The sequence below is a fragment of the Hippocampus bargibanti genome, linkage group LG14, assembly GCF_051943395.1.
Source record: "Hippocampus bargibanti isolate YZ-2025 linkage group LG14, ASM5194339v1, whole genome shotgun sequence".
NCBI lineage: Eukaryota > Metazoa > Chordata > Actinopteri > Syngnathiformes > Syngnathidae > Hippocampus > Hippocampus bargibanti.
In genome coordinates this window covers 4,004,587-4,017,104 of record NC_142747.1, presented here as the reverse complement: position 1 = coordinate 4,017,104, position 12,518 = coordinate 4,004,587, and positions in this window count along the sequence as shown.

Sequence of the window (12,518 nt, the reverse complement as noted above, 5' to 3'; positions counted from 1 at the left end):
TGACCTGCTTCAAATCTCTGTTCCCTCTCGGTCCCTCAGATCTTCATCCTCCCTTCACCTCTATGTGCCCTCTGCCCGTCTCACCATGATGGTTGCAGAGCTTTCAGCCGCTCTGCTCCCAAACTCTGGAATTCTCTTCCACCCAACATCCGCAATATTGACTCCCTCCCTATTTTCAAGGCTCACCTCAAAACCCACTTGTTTAAAATTGTTTTCAATGTATAGTTCTATCTGCTATTTTATTATGTATCATTTTACTTATGGTTTTATTGTTATGTGCTTTGTTTTATTGTTTTTATTGTAAAGTGTCCTTGGGTGTTTTGAAAGGCGCTTGAAATAAACTGTATTATTATTGTTAATATACAGTGGGATTCAAACAGCAGACTTTTGTGGATGCAATATACAAGTTCTCCTAACCCGATCGGGGGTTGAAGAAGGAGAAACCACAAATGTAAATTTGAATAACTGTCCTACTGAACGAACCCAGTTATGGAGTCAGCCCTATGCGTTGAAGAACTGGACCAAATTTATAGAAGCAATGAAAAAAAAAAGGGGGGACAATGTAGCGCGATGCGCGTTTTGGGCCACAGCTCTCAAGCAGTATTTAGGGGCGTCCTGAATGTATAAAAGTTGAAAACACACTTGTTTCTGACGGACAAAGTTGTTGGAATGTGGTCAGTCCAACTCTGACATTCAAAATCAAACTGCCTTTGATCTGAGGTGCCGAAATAATGTTGATGAATTAATGATATAATTGTGTTTATTAAAAGAGGTGATTAACCTTATTCTGAAAGAGATGCTGGCTGAATTAAAACGTTATTAAAATATAAAGATTGGGCGAAGGGCAAATTTAGCATATTATGGCCGTATGGTTGTAAGCAAGAGAAGTGCCGGAAGGCAAGAAAACTGCCAAAATTATTTTGACACGGACGCGGACCGCATTTTCGTACAGAGGGAAATGCGGGTTGGGTCCGGAAAAGTCCCAAAGTATCGGTTTTTAGATTTCAGAGGGTAACGTGAGTTAGAATTTTACATTTTATATCAGGAAAGAGAGAGACAAAAATCATATTCGTGATGGATGGCATTCTATTGGAATGCGTGTTGTGTGGAAATGTGATTGATAATGATACATGGAGAAGGATTATGATGTTTCGAAATATGGTCTAAAATGAAGGAAACAATACAATGAATAATTACATTTTTTTTGAGGGTATGCGGGAAGGCATGTTATTTGAGTTTTGCCCGTTTAATCAAATATATTTGTGTATTGTGGGTTTTTGGCTGCCTCGCTTGGGTAGCTAATATAGCAAAATAAAAATAAAAAGAGACAAGGTCTATAATTCATCATTGCCTCAGTGGGAAGAAATGTGAGGACGGGATGCTTTGGTAAAGTGAAAGTGTAAAAACAATGATGTTTTGAGGTTTGAATTAACTTGTTGCATTTGAAAATTGATGATGTGAAAATCGCCATTGAAACATGTGATAAATGTCAACATCAGAAGATTGAGGGTTCAATTTGTTGAAAAAACAACAGATTGGTTGATATAGATGTTGAAGGATCGACACTGTTTGTTGAAGTATGGAGAGACTAAATGGGTCAATGTGCCCATCCATAAATGTTATAAGAGAGAAAACTAATCATGTGTTTTATTTTTCAGTACGATTCATATCTATGTTCACAGCCTGGTGGCAAGCGCCGGGGCGTGGATGTTGGGGCTGCTGGTGGGGCGCCTGGCGGAAGGGGCCCGAGGATTGGCGTACTATGGGGTGCCGCCCAGGAGACGGCCATGACGGATGTTGGGGCACCCTACTGGCTGTCTTGCTTGAATGCGGCCCGAGGAACGCCCACCCTTGGGTGACACCGGTGGAAGGAGCTCCTCGCTTGCCTCGCGCGGTTCGAGCTGGATGGAGGAGCAGCATCAATGATCGCACGCAGGGTGACCTCCGCTGTCCCGCGGGGTCTGCCTGTCGTACCACAAACATCACTTCGGAATGCGACATCTACAGAGCACGACACAAGTGGTCCATAATCCTGAGGGCGGGATGCAACGTTACTTTTGCGGCTAAAGTAGCCCTCTGTTGACTGACGGGTAATCCTTTCGCATCAAATGGAATTGTACCATGTTCATCCACCAATGGGACACTTGGACGGTGACAACAAGTGACACGGACATTTGGATTTCGAACTTAACTGCGGTCACAGGACGACCATCAACGTTTTTGGTCATTTTGGTAGTACCACAACATCAGTGGGTGACACACCCTACATTAATGCCAATAGTGACATCATGCACACACATGGCTCACCAGATGACACATAATGAGGTTCACTGGGAGATAAGCTTACCATCGATACCAACTTGCAAGCCATGAAGGAACAAGCGCTCGTGGTATGATACATTGTTAGGGGGAACAGGAACTTTGTTAGGAGTATCCAACACCATTGATGGAGAAGTTACACGATCCATGTTATCATCCACAGGTCAGGCGACAGCTCATGGGTTCCGCAGGGTGGCGCAATGGATGCCCACAATAGTAGAAACACAGAAAGGGGGAGCTCATGTAATAGATGCCTTTTTGGGTTGAGTCCTGGACATGTGGGATGCAACATCAGACGTTTTTCACAATGTGCGTTGAATAATACCAAATGTACCTTGCAAATGCTTAATGTTAAAGTTCAGCAAGAACGTCTGTTGAGAACATTGACCTCCTCAGCAGTACAGCCGTGGAGATACTTATAGAACTTAGCGGACCGCGTATGGTTACAAGTGAAACCTAGCCTGACGCGGTGCAACGTATCACACTGTCAAGGAATGTGGTTGGAAGTAAACGTAACCCGATCCACGACCATATGTAAATATCGGATTTTGCCATTAATAGTGGGAAACCAGTATTATTTTTTGAAGACGCATGGAGACTGGTTTAGTCCACAGACTAATCTGATTTATGATCTGGAAGGTTGTGACATAATGGACAAAGGGACTGCAAGCTTACAAACACAAATATATTGAGACCCATGTTTTACGAATGACACGACACTGTGTGATTGGAATGTGGAGAAACCTGACTTGCTATATCAGATAGGGCCCCACACTATTTGTGTCGCAACAGTGAACCCACATCCCCAGCTGCCAGCGACACCGTTTTCCGGATGTTTATGGGACGTGCATCTGTTGACCTGGCACAATCAATCGTTTCGATTGACAAATTTCAGTTGGACACACCGGCTGTCTACTGTGCAATGGCAAGCCCTGTCGCTGCCTTGGCAAGTGGATCTGACACGCTTCAGCAGCGCACTGAACTGTTCGGAGACACTTAAGCATCTTCTGCTCATTTGACAGATGTGTCCAGGTTGCAGGTGTCCACCATGATCGCGCGGGAAGTGGTGGTACATGCCGCCAGAACAATTGAGCAATCTTCGGTCCATCACTGGTGGGATATATTTACAGGAATGTCGGTAACAGCACGACAACACTTAGTCCCTCCATTACTGTTTTTCATTATATGCTTGGTTTTAATGACTTTGGTTCATTTCTGCATGTTTTGGTATATTAGACGCAACCGAGCTATTTTGTCACGACGAATTTATCACACAGTTTGTTGAATAATGAAAATAGAATTATACCATGATTTGGGGCCGTTTGGGAGAGATATAACAACGATGATAGTGATTTGTTATTGGGCATATGTTACGCGGGAATCATAACAAATGGTATTGTTGCACCAGGGGTGATGCCTATGTTGATTGGATATTTGAAAATGAGGATGGGCTAACTGAACGGTTTATCAATTAATTGGTGGTGTCAGCTCAGGCCACAGGGTGGAATGAAGGAAGAAATGGTTATTGGTGTCCTGAGTTGACCCATATGGTTACACAATTTGTTTGTCACTTTCTGTATTCTCTCACACTGATCATGAACACCTGGTCCCAAGACTGATACCACTTCTTTTATCGATTGTTTCACACTGATTGTATTGGATTTGCCTTTATTAGTCTTGCAGTGGAGAAATTTACATTTCACAGCAGCAAATATAATTGTTTTTGTATTTTTGCATGAATCGCCTTTTTATTTGGGGCGCCTGGTGTTTTCCTGACAATGTATCTCACGCTGATACGACTTATGAATTGCTTTTTCATACACAACGTGTTTCTCTGAAGCACCTAGTCCCAGGGCTGAAGGAGGGGGGAGAAATGACTCATCTCTAGCGAAGACAAACTGGCCACTTGTTTTCGCGTGAGTTGGTCTATAAGATGGGGAGTTTCCTTAATACCGATAAGAGTCTGCTGTGAACTGTGCACAAGTGTCCAGCTCTTCGGTTTTCCAGATTACCGGGGTGTTTACAGGCTCTCCGCCCTCTGTCAACGGTAAGGTATACTATTGTGGATCTGAACTGTGATGTTCGAGTCTTTACATAGGGGCATAAAGGTGACGGTTTGTGTCTAGCGTAATTACTCATGAGGGGAAATATTGTGAACTGCTGTGTATTCTATCATAAAACGTATGTGAAATGTTGTGAACTGCTGTGCATTCTATCATTAAACGTCACTGATATATACAGTCTTTGTTTGTGGTCATTTCTCTGCTGCGATCTCTCCGAACCTGTAATAAGGCAAATTTTCACAAAACACGGTGTTTCCGTGTTGTCTAAGCAACAGTCTCAGGCAATTGAAGTGCTTGTAAAACTTCTATTAATTTGGATTACTGAAAAGCAGCGAGCAAGGGACAGGGTGAGTGAGGGTATTATCGCCGATAAAGCACGGCAACTTCACTCGGATATCATCAAGAGGCAATTACATCAACGACCATCACAAAGGTAAATAATCCGACTTTATTGTATAGTACAGTTTATTTCTTTAATTCCAATACAATAACACATTTATTATACATGAAATAAGATGTATTTTGTGTAGTTTTAAGGCTTATTTAGTAAAAAAAATATGTTTTATCGGAACCTCCATCCATCCATCCATCTTCTGCCGCTTATCCGGGGTCGGGTCGCGGGGGCAGAAGCTTCAGTAGGGAAGCCCAGACTTCCCTCTCCCCAGCCACTTCTTCCAGCTCGTCCTGGCGGATCCCGAGGCGTTCCCATGCCAGCTGGGAGACATAGTCTCTCCAGCGTGTTCTGGGTCGTCCCCGGGGTCTCCTGCCAGTGGGGCATGCCCGGAACACCTCACGAGGGAGACGTCCCGGGGGCATCCTAATCAGATGCCCAAGCCACCTCATCTGGCTCGTCTCGATGTGGAGGAGAAGCGGCTGGACTTTGAGCCCCTCCCGGATGACCGAGCTTCTCACCTTATCTCTAAGGGAGAGCCCGGACACCCGACGGAGAAAGCTCAATTCGGCCGCTTGCATCCGGGATCTCGTTCTTTCGGACACAACCCATAGCTCGTGACCATAGATGAGGGTTGGGACGTAGATCGACCGGTAGATTGAGAGCTTTGCTTTTTGGCTCAGCTCCTTCTTCAACACGACAGATCGGTACAAAGTCCGCATCACGGCAGACGCCGCACCGATCCGCCTGTCGACCTCTCGATCCCTTTCACCCTCACTCGTGAACAAGACACCCAGATACTTAAACTCCTCCACTTGAGGCAAAATCTCCTCCCCGACCCGGAGAGAGCACTCCACCCTTTTCCGACTGAGAACCATTGTCTCAGATTTTGATGTGCTGATTCTCATCCCAGCCGCTTCACATTCGGCTGCGAAACGCTCCAGCGAGAGTTGGAGAGCTCCACTTGAAGGCCCCAACAGTACAACATCATCTGCAAAAAGCAGAGATGCTATACTGAGGCTACCAAAACGGAAACCTTCAACGCTTCGGCTGCGCCTAGAAATTCTGTCCATAAAGGTTATGAACAGAATCGGTGACAAAGGGCAGCCTTGGCGGAGCCCAACCCTCACTGGAAACGGTTCCGACTTACTGCCGGCAATGCGAACCAGACTCTGACATCGGTCATATAGGGACCGAACGGCCCGTATCAGCCGCTCCTGTACCCCATACTCCCGAAGTACCCTCCACAGAACTCCACGAGGGACACGGTCAAACGCTTTCTCCAAGTCCACAAAACACATGTAGAGTGGTTGGGCGAATTCCCATGCGCCCTCGAGGACCCTGCTAAGGGTGTAGATCTGGTCCACTGTTCCGCGGCTGGGACGAAAACCACACTGTTCCTCCTCAATCTGAGGCTCGACTTTCCGACGGACCCGCCCCTCTAGGACCCCTGAATAGACCTTTCCAGGGAGGCTGAGGAGTGTGATACCTCTGTAGTTGGAACACACCCTCCGGTCCCCCTTTTTAAAAAGGGGGACCACCACCCCGGTCTGCCAATCCAGAGGCACTCTCCCCGATGACAACGCAATGTAGCAGAGGCGTGTCAGCCAGGACAGCCCCACAACATCCAGAGCCTTTAGGAACTCCAGTCGGATCTCATCCGCCCCCGGGGCCTTGCCACCGAGGAGCTTTTTAACCACCTCGGTGACTTCGGTCACAAGGATCGGAGGGCCCACCTCGGAGTCCCCAGACACTGCTTCCACCAAGGAAGGCGTGTTGGTGGAGTTGAGTAGGTCTTCGAAGTACTCTGCCCACCGGTTCACGACGTCTCGAGTCGAAGTCAGCAGCGCCCCACCCTCACTGTACACAGTGTTAGTGGTGCACTGCTTTCCCCTCCTGAGACGCCGGATGGTGGACCAGAATTTCCTCGAAGCCGTCCGGAAGTCGGCTTCCATGGCTTCTGCCAGACGTTCCTAACAAACCCTCACAACATGTTTGGGTCTTCCAGGTCGGACTGGCATCTTCCCCCACCAACGGAGCCTACTCACCACCAGGTGGTGATCAGTTGACAGCTCCGCCCCTCTCTTCACTCCAGTGTCCAAAACATGAGGCCGCAAATCCGATGATACAACTATAAAGTCAATCATCGAACTGCGACCAAGGGTGTCCTGGTGCCACGTGCACATATGGATACCCTTATGTTTGAATAAAGTGTTAGTTATAGACAATCCGTGTTGAGCACAGAAGTCTAATAACAAGACACCACTCCTGTTCTGATCGGGGGGGCCATTCCTCCCAATCACGCCCTTCCAGGTCCCACTGTCATTGCCCACATGAGCATTGAAATCGCCCAGCAGAACAAGGGAGTCCCCAGGGGGAGCGCTCTCCAGCACACCCCCTAAGGTCTCCAAAAAGGATGGGTACACTGAACTGCTGTTTGGTGCATATGCACAGACAACAGTCAGAACCCGTCCCCCCACCTGAAGGCGGAGGGAAGCAACCCTTTCATCTACTGGGGTGAATCCCAATGTACAGGCGGCGAGTCGGGGGGCAATAAGTATGCCGACACCTGCTCTACGCCTCTCACCGTGGGCAACTCCAGAGTGGAAGAGAGTCCAACCTCTCTCGAGAGGGCTGGTACCGGAACCCAGGCTGTGTGTGGAGGCAAGCCCAACTATGTCTAGTCGGAACTTTTCAACCTCGTGCACCAGCTCAGGCTCCTTCCCTGTAAGAAAGGTGACATTCCACGTCCCCAGAGCTAGCTTCTGCAGTCGAGGGTCGGACCGCCAGGGTCCCCGCCTTTGGCTGCTGCCCAGCTCACATTGCACCCGACCCCTCTGGCCCCTCCCATGGGTGGTGAGCCCTTGAGAAGAGGGACCCACGTTTCCTCTTCGGGCTGAGCCCGACCGGGCCCCATGGGTGTTGGCCCGGCCACCAGGCGCTCGCCAACAAGCCCCATCTCCAGGCCTGGCTCCAGAGAGAGGCCCCGGTGACCCGCGTCCGGGCAAGGGAAAACTGAATCAATTTCTCTTTTTCATCATATGGGGTCTTCTGAGTCGTACTTTGTCTGGTCCCTCACCCAGGACCTGTTTGCCATGGGTGACCCTACCAGGGGCATGAAGCCCCAGACAACCTAGCTCCTAGGATCATTGGGACACACAAACCCCTCCACCACGGTAAGGTGACGACTCATGGAGGGGTTATCGGAACCTGCAAACTGATTATTCTCATTTTAATGCTTTCTTATGGGCAATAAATGTTCGTAACATTAACTTTTTGCCTCCAACACACTTTCTGGGAACCAATTAAGTTCGTGAGCTGATGTATCACTGTACTTGAAAAGAGAGACAACATATTTTTTTTATCTCATTGGGATATTTTTGTACTATTTCAAAGACAGGAAAAGGAAATGATATCCAGTGCTTTGGTCAACATAAAAATGTAAACTGGTAAAATTGACCCCTTTACATACTATGAGGTTTACAATTTGTGTTTTATTATCAAACACAGACTGACAGACAATTTTGAAAAATGACAATGAATAAATTCAAAATCCCATCACGGCCTAAAACTGGATTGTGAGAATTTCAGGCAGCGGGATCATTTTCAGCATCCCGCTGCCTTCCCATCAATGACAGAAAACAGATATCAACTTGAAATCCCATAACTCAGCTTTTGTTTTTGGATTCCCCCCTCTTTGATCTCTGTGACATTCAGCAGGGAAGCGGGTATTTGTGAGCGTTTGGATCCGACCTGCCAGTTCGTCCGGAGCCTTTGCTTTTAACTGCTGGCCGATACGCTTCACATCTGGAGGCCTTCCATCACTAAATCTCCACTGGATCTGCTCCTTCGTGACGCCCCTGCCTGCGCCTCCACTCACTCTCTCCCCACCCCCCCCCCCCCTCTCGCATACACTCAAACTATTACAAGAAACAGAGCCGCTTGACCTTTTCACTCAGCCCAGGAAAGTAGAGAAGAGTCTGCGTTTGTGCAACCGTGACGGCCCGCATTAGTATGCAAGAATAAGAGGAGGCGGGTCATTAGCGCTAATTCATGCAGGAAAGTGACAGGCCAGTAAACAGGGAGGGGTCAAGGGTCAGCAAAGCACCCCGCTAGCTGTCCCAGTGCATTATTACTGTTTCTGGGGTGGGTGGAGCTGTGTTTACTGCTTCAAACAATTGCTCAAGTTCTCGGTTGACAAGTTTGTTGTTCGGCATTTGCAAACATTGCCTATGAAGGGATATTTTGCTCATTTGCTGAAAATGCCCATTCGAGGTCCCAGCGCCATCTGGTGGCTCATTGGTGCCACTGGAAACATGTTGAAGTGACTTCGGACTAAGCTAGGTTTGTCACACAAATTGATGAAGCCTGCTCAGATAAGAGTCGATGCGTAATATTGCGTCTATTTTTGTTGACGGCTTATAATGGCGACAGCAGAGTCGGTCCACCCATTGGTGGCCGGTCTCTTTGTGATTCTTGTCTTTGGCGTGGCTTCAAGGCTTTAGTGTTGACGGTTATTCGCACATCAATTTCATTCTCAGAGCCCTTCATGGCAGAAAGCGGCCCTCATGCTATCTGAGGATCCAGGGAGGATCCTGAGGTAGGGAAGGGGTTGCCTCTCACGTTGTGAAATAAATCCAAATGTCAGACCGAAAAGGGAGCCCCTTAGAGAACTTAAAATAACTCAACACCGGCTGTCCCATTTGAATGTTTTTTTGGGGTGGGAACTGGTGGTAGGGGTCTGAATGACAGCTTCTGTAGAACCGAGGGCGAGCAACTTGGCGGAGAGAACACATAAATCCACCAAAGGGGCACCAAGTAATGGCTTCCTTATGGCCGTCCCGATGAAAGACTGATGGGCTGACAGAGGGTATGTTAAATGTCTCCTCTCTAACTGCTACATTGGGGCTCTGACCTTGCCTAAAACAAGGGCTTAACAAGGGCCTCGCAGGGTCAACTCCAAGGTAATCAGTCAGTCGTCAGTGGCCGGGGGGGAGGCTGGCTGGATGAGGTTAGGCGAGAATGTCGCTGCTGCCGATTGTCTGCGGCGGACACTTTTGACATCTACCAAACAATGCTTTAAAGCAGCAGCAGAGATAATACAGACCGTTTTGTGTAATAACCCTCGCGTTTGGTTCTCTCATTAAAAGTGAAGATTATCCATACGTGTTGAATTGCACGACATTATTCATCATGGCAATTATGGAGGTAAACAGCAGAGGCAGAGCGACTTCGTCAAAGCGGTTGTGAGCACCTAAACACCTTGTGCAAATGAATTGCACCACCCTGTGATCTTGAATGTTTGGATGGATGGATGGATGGATGGATGGATGGATGGATGGATGGATGGATGGATGGATGGATGGATGGATTTGCCTTCATTAGTCTTGCAGTGGAGAAATTTACATTTGCTGGTTTAAATCATTCTAAAACTTGTGAAATGTTCAGAACAGTGTTTGCCACGATAGGGGTGGTATACTTGACCAACCACATTCCCTAATTACTTCTTTGCCAGGCCTCTGATTGGATAATTAATGGATTACCATATCCTAATCCTGAAGTATAAAAAGAAGGGGTTTTTGGTTTATAAATCGGTTCTTTTTCAACGAGATGGATACAACACCACAGAAAGATTGCACAATAAAAAGCCCTAATTTGTGCTATAATTAAGACCTGGTATACTACAGGGAATCTTTCATCTACAACAACTGTCAAAATCTGGTTGATTCCATGCTAAAACGCATCGCTGAGGTGATAAAGAACAAGGGAGGACACACTTCTTACTAAAATGTACATTTGAATCATTTAAGTTGTCAAAAAATGTAAACAATCAATTTTATGCCAAAATGACAGGGCGGCGCACTTAATTTGCACAAGGGTGTACCTCGGCCCAATCACTCTCCAAGACAAGTGGAAGGAAAACTTACTTGAGAACAAAGCAGCATCACCAGCTCCATCACTGACGTGCTTGATTTCATCCACACCAGACCTGGAGAGTCAACGAAAAAGAATAAACACAAAGTTAGCTTCTACAGACTGTCTTTTTGTTTGTTTGTTTTGGTGTCATGTTGTAGAAGCATCACAACACTTTGTCAAAAGCACAGCATGTACAAAGCGTTTTCATATTTTATTAAACTGACACAAACCCCTGACATATTGACTGGATTTCCAGCTCAAATGTCAATCTCTTAGTAAGAGTTTGATGGTTCTCTATAATCGTAAGTTCGTTGTCAGATCTCCCAGAGCTTGATCGTGGCGTGGAGTCGAGCAGAGCGTGCTGTGATGTCCGTCATGCCAGGCGTGCCTGTGCGGGTCTTTGCAAGTCTCTTATAGTCTGTATGAGTCTGAGTCCGAGATGATTCTGATTCTCTCTGTCCCGCGACGGTTACTTTTATAACATTTTCAAGCGTGGGACATGCATCAGGTTGAGACGCGCATCAAAGAGATCAAAGGGCTTGAAAGACATCATGGATGCGGTTCGCACCGGTGACACCACACTCTCTCCTTCTTCTTGACTTTCCTAATTGCACAGTTTGACAACATCCAATAAAATGAAATGAAATGAAATACATTGTCTTGTCTGAATTGCTGCTTTTTCCCCACTTCAGCTTCATCTTTGACATTTTTATGAGATGAAGCTCATTTTTCAATGGACACCACTATTCTCAGCACTCACTTGATAGAAACCAAAATGGAGGAGGGGGGGGGCAGATGTTGAGAAGTTCTTCGCCACCATCTAGTGGCGGAGTGTGTGAAGCCAACGCTTCAACATCGCCATCCCCTCTTTCTAGTCTGGCCGAGGCGGCCTTAAAGGAGCATACTCGTAAAGATTCTGAGACTCTCGTACACCACTGTCAATCTCTTGTTACGGCGGAGACATAAGTCAGCACCGTGTCACGGGGGAGTCGGGCGGCAGCATGACCCCGGCCTCGCGCCGGTGGACAAACTAAATGCGTTCTCCAGAAACAGGGAGCCGCCTGTCTGCTAGTCGTAAACAGCGGCCTAGGGTGAATGCACCATTGTGGGGGTCGACATCTTGGGCGCCCGCCGTCACAACAGCGGCAATGTTGGCGCGTCGGTCAACGGCTCCTGGTTGGCCATGCCTCGGTGTAATTGCAACAGTGATCACGGGGCGGGGGGGGGGGGGGGGGGGGGGGGGTTTCCATGGGGAAGTGAGAGTTCAGGGTGAGGCAAAAAAGAGCACCAAGGGGCACAAGGGGCCTCGACCCTGGAAAACGTTTGGGGTTGATGGATGGCTCGTAATTACGAGTAAACGGTGCGTCTGCACTGCCGCACAGTATCGAAACTGTGCGATCCAGAGAAGGACGGAAGGAAGTTGCAAAGATTAGCATACAAAATGGTTGAATTTGAACAAAATTAAAGGGCCGCAATCTGTACGCGTCATGTCGCTGCTAATTAGCGACGGGGTGGGGAGGGGGGATCCACTGATCCAAGTGGAAACGTCTATACTCAGATTTGTCCAGGCTTTGAGAACTTTTCTTTTTGCTATCCGCAACAGGCAGAAACACAAACCACATCGATTATAAACACTGGGATCGACTTTAGTGTTGAAAGAAATGTGCAAAGACAGATCAATTTAGCTGAATTGTGTTTTGAGTTTATTGGGCTACAAAAGACCACCACGAATCTCTTGCCCAAGGGATTAGCATACCGTTTAGCCACATTGGCTAAAAAAGATTCCTGACCCTGGGACAACCCCTCAATGTTATTAACCAATTTACTGC